Below are 8,239 nucleotides of genomic sequence, written 5' to 3' on the forward strand. Positions count from 1 at the left end.
GCCCTGTATAGCTATCCTTATCTCCACCAGCAAAACCCCTTGTTCCTTCCTATTATTGCTTATACTCTCTCTACAACAAAATTTAGAAATAAGGGCAAAATAGTTTCTGCTGGGTATTGAGGGGGTAGGGGGGAGAAGGAGGGGGCGGAGTGGGTGGTAAGTGAGGTGGTGGGGGCAGGGGGGAGAAATGACCCAAGCCTTGTATGCATCTATGAATAATAAAAGAAAAAAATGCTGGTGGTTACATGAGGAGAAAGGAATCCTGACGCACTGTTGTTGGGATGTAAACTAGTATAACCACTATGGAAATAAGGATGGAGATATCCCCCCCAAAATAAAAGTAGACCTACATTTTCACCCTATAATACCACTCTTGGACATAAATTCCATGGAGTTTAGTATACAAGAGCAATACTTTGGCCTGGGAAGCCGAAGCGTGTGGCAGGTAATGGTCGCCAGCACAAGGATCATTTTGTCACTGGGAAGGGATGGCCCTCACCTGCAGTGATGGTGGTCAGCAAGATGAACAAAGATGCACAGATGAGAGCAGCGATTAAGCAAAGGTTAGTGGAAACTGGAGAAAGAGAATGCCTCAAAGAGTTGCTGAGAGCTAAATTAATTGAGTGTGGCTGGAAGGATCAATTGAAGGCACACTGTAAAGAGGTAATTAAAGAAAAAGGACTAGAGCACATTACTGTTGATGACTTGATGGCTGAAATCACTCCAAAAGGCAGAACCCTGGTACCTGACAGTGTAAAGAAGGAGCTCCTACAAAGAATAAGAACATTCCTTGCTCAGCATGCCAGCCTTTAAGGTTGAATTAGCTTGTGTTGTTCTGTGGTTTTATTTCTGAAAGAAAAACTTGAAATAAATTAGAAATCAATTTCTCAAAATAAAATTCTTTTTTTGTATGATGATTAAAAAAAAGAGCAATACTTGCATACCCATGTTTATTATAGCTCTTTTCACTATTGCCAAACTGTGGAAATGACTGAGGCATTCAAGAAATGGTAAATGAAAAAACAAAAACATAATATTACATATACTTATACATAAATATAATTTTGCCATTTGCAAGAAAACAAATGGAATGCTAGGTCATTAAGCTGAAATAAATGAAGATTAAAAGGCCAAATATTGTATATTCTCACTTATTTGAGGAACCTAGACCTAAAATGATGATGATGGTGACGATGATGATAACAGTGGGACACTAATGTATATGGGGTGTTCTCTTGAGGTTGATCAGTGGGAGGATGGGAAGGAAGAAGAAAACTACTATGGGGTAAAAAGGGTAGAAGTACACTACACATAAACATGTGAAGATAACAGAATGAAACTGCCAATCACTGTTTGAAAGAGCAGGGAAGAGGGAGAATGGAACTGGAAATATAATAGAAGGAGTGAAATTAGGATTAAATTTAGTTAACAATTTCACAGAAAGATTATGTATCCAATGAACATAACTGAAAGAGAAAAGGCACAAATACCAATGTGAAAATTCTGATTGACGGAGAAAAATATAATCTCAAAACAGAGGAGAGTATTAAAACTATAAAAGATATTTGAAATGTGTAGTACTCTGATAAAATGAAAAACCAACCCTTTAACAAAACACTTCAGAATGTTTTATAGCAGTGTAATTAAGAATTTGTTAGTATTCTGGAATTTGGTCTGTAATTTAGAAAATGTAAAGTGGCAATGACAATCAAGCGAAGTGTATAATCCATTTTGTATCAAAAATTTTCTATACTTGTCATCATGGATATAGACATTTAAAGTAGCCATTCATAGATTATTACTGTTTTCATACCCATGTGGGATATTGGAATGACTACATTCATTATCCATCTAGTTTAGACATATTACAATTCCTTATAGGAAATACTGTATAATAAACTTTTGTATCAAAGTATTATCAAAATAGAATAAACTGACTTTTTTTGCAGAATTATTGGATATTTACAACTTACTACATTTCAAGTGAGTGCAATATTTACTAGTCAGATTTTTGACATTCAAGCAATATACTCTATGATTTTTATTACAAATTACACTGCTTTGTAATGTCATGTTGGTTCAGAAAATATTTTATGGTATAACTATTTTGCTTTTAAATAATAATTTAATGATTTTTGTACTGAAATTATTCCCATTTGTGTAACTAACATCAGTGCAACATACATCTTTGATGCCTCCACTTAACCCCAATTCCAACACTCCCTCCTGCATCCAATAGTCTATGGAGTGTAGTTCTAGTCTTTGAGTAACAGCTAATATACTGAAGCCATCTGAAGTGAGTTCCCTCTAGTTTTCTCATTATGAATTCATTACTTTGACAACTGCTTTCTTTTCTCTTCCTTTCTACTAGACAATCTCTTTTCAAAATAATCTCTATAACTGCATCTTGATTGTTTCCATTATAAATGTTTTGTATGATTATTTATAACATTTCTTTCTTCTTGATTTGGCAGCAATATCTTAGAATTATGGAACTAGAATTCTAGACAACTATAAAATATTATAGCATTAGTATTCTAAAAGCAGACACACTGCAATTTCTATTGCCCATCTTTATGCTCTCTCCCCAGCTAACAACATGCTCAGAAAGAAATGCAAAATTTGTTTTCCTTTGGCCCTGTCAGGCCATTAATGATTACCCAGTGTCTCTGTGTATATATTTCTTTCTTTGTTTTTTGCTGTTCTGCTGGGTAGGGGTACACTGTGGCATTAACAAAAATTCTTACAATATATCAAACATATTATACTTGAATTCACACCCTCCACCATTCTCCTTTATCTCCCTCTCCCCATTCCTGGAATAGTTTCAATAGGTATCACTTCTCCATTTACATACATGTGTATGTATAGTATTTGTACTGTATTTAACCTTTCCCTCCCTTTCCTGACCTCCTCCACCTTCCACTAGTACCTACCCCCCAGGCAGGACCTGTTACTCCCTCCTGTTCTCTGTATATATTTCTTTAATGGAAAATGCATATCTTGCTACTAAGAATGTGGATGGAGGACCAGCAGGATCTGCATCACCTTAGATCTCAATGAACATGCACAGTCTCAGAAATTCAGAATCAGAATGGGCATTTTACCATAGTTCCCAAGAGGTGATTCTTTGATGTTTGATAAGGTCAGTTCAATGCAAGGTCTGTTTCCAACTCTCTTTACCTAACATATTTTTGAGGAATCTCAACAGCAGTTTCTTTCTATCATGTCACCCAAATGGAAAGGTGACAAATATCACAAGTGATATAAGGGATTTATTTTTCTTCCCATGTCTCCCTATTCACAATGCAAACCAGCCACCAAGCCTGTGCTCAGCTGTATACAGCCTTTGCTATCCTGATCTTTCCATAACTAGTCTTATTTTTCTTCTTTCCTATTCTTTTATTCTGGCCTCTATGATACTATGCTGTAAGATAGAAGCACTTTATGTGACAATATATTATACATAAGAATGGTTGACCATATACAATCATATATATTTATGGAAAATAATACACAGCTCTGCATGAAGAAGTACTACAACTCATAATGCCTTCCCAACAAAGTAGAAGGCAAAAAGTGAGAATATGTTGCTCTATTTCTCTGACAAGTCATGATTCTAAGAGCTCACATTAAAGTTTTTCAAAATTATAATTTCTTACTGAGTAATTTCCTTATATTCCCACTGGTACATAGATCACCAGCTTCATTTTCCTTCAAATGCTTCCAGGAATCCCCACTTTTCTTCTCTTCAACCCCCTTTCTCTCCCTTCTTTCTTCCCTAACAGTAGTACATTGTTAGAGTACCTTAAAATGTAATCATGAATTCAAAACCTTAAGTGGCATTCTCAATTTTACCTGTTTCAGAAACTTGATCAGAATTACAGCTCATCACACATGGTCTTCCATTTCTCTGATAATATACACCTAATATATATTTTCTTTGGATAGTGGAACATACTAATATTCACATTTGAAATAAACATTCTTTAAAAGGACTTTTAAAAAGTATATTATATGGCTTACTTTTCATTTGTCCATGTGGCACATTTCTTCCTCTTTGGTCTGAAACCTCAGGTAAATTAGCAACACCCTTCCTTGGAAGATGTGATATTCTCTGTTAATATTAGCATAAGTAATGAGTTGAATAAAGATACCCTGATCACATTCTAAAATGGCAATTGAATTTCCTATTTTAAATTCAAATAGACTTGAAAGAAAAATGAAAGCATTGGAATACAGAACCCCATACTTGCTCTATATATTAAGACTACAATTTACTACCGTGTAGGCATGATGTTGTAACCTGGTCATGGAAGTTCAGGCAAAACTCATTCAGAGACAGAATTTTAGCATATGGGCATATTTCATCAAGGAATTGGAATTAACTTCAGAATATTTAAATCTACATTGCATTCCTCATAAAATTAATGGAAACTTTAAAGCAAATTCATGTTTAAGGAAATTCTAATAGCTGGAGGGGCAAAATAAAATATATGGCATGAAAGAGACATGATAGTATGTCATGTTGAGTATAAATGGACTTAGAAGCTGCTTCATGTAGGTAAATATTGGATTAAACACTAATATTTCACTAACATTGTATTGGTAGGAAAAGAGCTTGGATGAAGTGACAAAGTAAGGAAAATATTTTCCTAGGTGAAGTTTAAATAATATCAAGCAAAAATAGGATCTAGAAAGCAATTCCTTCCCAAACAAGAGAGAAATTCAAAATGAAATACCAATCTTCAATGAGAAAGGAAATGTAAGAATATTCATTTATTTGTAAAATGACTGAAAAGTGCCAGGCACTTGTTTACACATTTTTTTTTCTATGCCTCAGAGTAATGAAGAGGACCTAATGATGGATATCTACTTCCTGCTTATTGTTCATTTTGGAACTTTCAGAAGAAAATGATGAACAAATGTGGACCACTCTTGTCTTTTCAGGTTTGATGCATACTTCATTTTCTGTCATGTCAACACAGCATATCCCTAAATTCATACAATCAAGGTACATGTAGTGTTTATGAGCATATCGCAAGGTAGGCAATCAATACCAAGAATTGATTCATGGTCAGTGGACTTAAAACACCTTTGGCAAGGCAACAAGTACAACCAAATACATTTCTACAACATATGCATGCTAACAGTTTACTTCAAACAGAAATTTGTATAGAGGCATTCCTCTGTGTAAACTAAGTAGCTTTAGTCCTAATACATCCCAATGTCTAAGAACGATGGGGCATAACATTTCTGAAAACATTTTCTGATTTCCTCATTGAAATGAAAATAACACAGAATGTTCTATGTACCTTTAGCACCAAATGTTGAGCTCTGGAAGGCAACTTTCTCTTAAACCGTATGATGTTGGAGACCAGTCATGAACCCTGGACTGGCATATAATGGAGTTTGCACAGCCTCTCCATGTAGAAGTTTGCACAGCCTCTTCTACCATATTTTTCCCAGTACCTGGTGTCTTGACCTTTGTTCTCACATCTTGAAGAATACAACCTGCTGTGTCCACATACCAGCCCACTGATGCAAAACTAGATAAGGTACCAGAACTGTTAGGAGACTCCCTGATGCCAGATTAATCACTACCTTAGATAAGGTGTCCTACGTGCCTTGATGATTCCAGAACTGATGTGTTGTAATTAAGTTTCATTAGCCTTAGGAAAACTAGCCCACCCAACCTCATTCCTTTCACCTTGCATCAAGAATTGTAAAAGCTTGATTTTTACCTGAGTCTTTTCCTTGTACTGACCTATTAAAATAAACACTTGGGCTCAGGGAGGAGCTCACGTTTCCCATCAGGAACATGCAGCCCTCTGGTCCCCAGCTTTTTTGTTGAATGTCTGTATGTCTGTGTGTGTCTTATTTCTCATTCCATATTGCTCTTCGTCAGGTTCACGCAGCATGCCCATCCAGGTTGCGGGCAAGTGGCGCCCATCCTTGCGGCCTGACTACAAGAGAACTCATTGGACAAGGTGAGGGAACGTGCTCCGAAGGATGTGCCCACAAGGAAAATAAGGTAAGGGGAGAGAGAAATTCTTAATGTAGTCAGGAGTAATAAATATGGGACAAACTAGATCTAAAGAAAGAGATCACTATGTATGTATGTTTAAAACTAAAGGTCAATCTAAAGTCTTCAATGTCTAAGAGTGCACTCGAAATTAATGCGATCATTTGTGTTTCATTGTGTAAATTTTGTGGATATTAATGTATTTGTTTTGTGTGTCATTGTGTGAGTTTTGTGTATGTCTATTGTATGATTAACTTATTAGAGACAAAAATCTAATAGCTATGGCAACAGTCTTATTAAAAACTGAGACTGACTCAAAACACTATTCCTAAAATTGACTCTTGCCTCAGCTGTTAAAATAAGTCCTAAAAAACAGAATGGGACACTTCTCAATCTGCTCCTAAAAATTAAAAAAAAAAAGTTATCAATGTACTGTGCCCACTTTGTTAATTTTTACATGTTCTTGAGCTCTTGAATCTATGCACACTTAAATTGACATTAATGGCAGCCTAATTTAAAATCTTTCTTACATATGCATATATTTAAACATCTTTAGGAGAATTTTTATTATAAAGTTATTGTAAAGAAATCAATAACTTCTGTTCTCTTCTCTCCCCTACCTCTGATGCTGCTACTTTTAAGAAAACCAGTTTTTTAAAGGCTATGTTAATCAGGTCTAACTAGCTACAGGCATTATTTTATGGACAGTAACCTTAATCTCATTGTGTCATAGGTGTAATTTACATTCAATTCTTTTATAATTAGATCTATTAGCAAAAGGTGTCTTTAAAAATAAGGCTAATTAAGAAAACAATTTTATTTAAATTTAAAATTCTTCTAAAAGTTATTTTAAATACAAGTTACAAAGTGAACAATCAGAAAGGATATAGATAGGTATTGAGTGTATATTTTGGGAAAAAGTTAAAGGAAAAAATGAATGTTTTTAGATAAGGAAGGATTTTGTAAAGAAGGGGTTGTCCTAAAGACTGTTTCAAATAAGGATAAGGACAAGACATCAAAGGGTTTAGTACGTTATATAAAGGTCTGAGTAAGTTTTAAAAGTGTATAATAAAAAGCTTCAGTGTGTAATAAAGTTAAAGTTGAGTATAATCTAAGAGTTGCCTAAAAGATTTTTAGGGTCATGTGAAACTAAAATCAAATTCTCTATGTCTACAAAATAACAAGGTTATCTTAATATTATTCTGCTCTGAGTAACATCTGCAGAAAACTGTTATCTGGATAGACTTTATCAAAGTAATTACTAGTGTTTTCTGTTGATCTTGTCAAGCTTTAGTACTACTAAATCAGAGTTCATTTACCTATTTTCTCATTTGTCTTAAATGACCACCTTATAACTGTGTCTATATTTTATCTAAATATGGTACAAACATTTACAAAGTTAAAGGTGTCAGCTTATATAAAATGATGAGCTAAAGCTCTGTTTTATCCAAAAGTGTTACACTTAACTGACCAGCTAAAGTTGTTTATCCAAAAGTGTTAACATCTAAACCTTTGACATATAAAATGCTTGATGAAACTTTTGGCAGGTGTGCTGTTTATAATCAGTAACATTCAGAAAAACCTTGCCATTTGAGCAATCTTGCTACTTAAAATCTGGCCTATACTAGTTTTAGTCAAATAAGTGTTACTGTATATGTATAAAATGTAACTATGCATCAAAAAATAATGCTATTTGGGTTCACAGGCATTGGCCCCCTAACTTAAAGAGAGCTAAAGTTAACAATGCCAGACCTTTACAAGCTTGTGTCCACGTGTTCCTAATTGTAAAAAGGAGCATTAGTGCTGCTGTTTTAATACTATAAAACAGCATAATTATTCTCCTAAACAGTCATAATTATTCTCCTAAAATACAGTCAACAATGGAAATAACTAAATGTCTGACAATTCCCAAACTACTTTTCAGTATTTTAACCATGGCTATTGTAAGTCTTTTCATTCTCCATCTGGGTCCTTCTTCAGAGCATTTACAATTTCCCAATACCTAATTTCAATTGAGTTTGGCCTTCTAAATATTTACGTTTGTTGGCTTTTTTCAAAACCTTTAACTGTTGTCTGTTGACATTCTGCAGCATTTTTAAGTTGTCAGGATATCACCTATAGTCCAGACAGAACTAAGAATGGGTGCCAGGTAAGCCCACTTCTTCTAAACCTCTTTTATTGCTTATAATTTGGTCAAATGGGTCTTATTGTAGC

General features: G+C 34.5%; 1 pseudogene; it reads left to right on the forward strand.

Annotated features, from left to right (window-relative positions):
* Positions 1-497: 497 nt before the first annotated feature.
* Positions 498-901, forward strand: LOC141411329 (transcription and mRNA export factor ENY2 pseudogene; annotated as a pseudogene).
* Positions 902-8,239: the final 7,338 nt, after the last annotated feature.

This window comes from Castor canadensis, chromosome 10 (assembly GCF_047511655.1).
Source record: "Castor canadensis chromosome 10, mCasCan1.hap1v2, whole genome shotgun sequence".
NCBI lineage: Eukaryota > Metazoa > Chordata > Mammalia > Rodentia > Castoridae > Castor > Castor canadensis.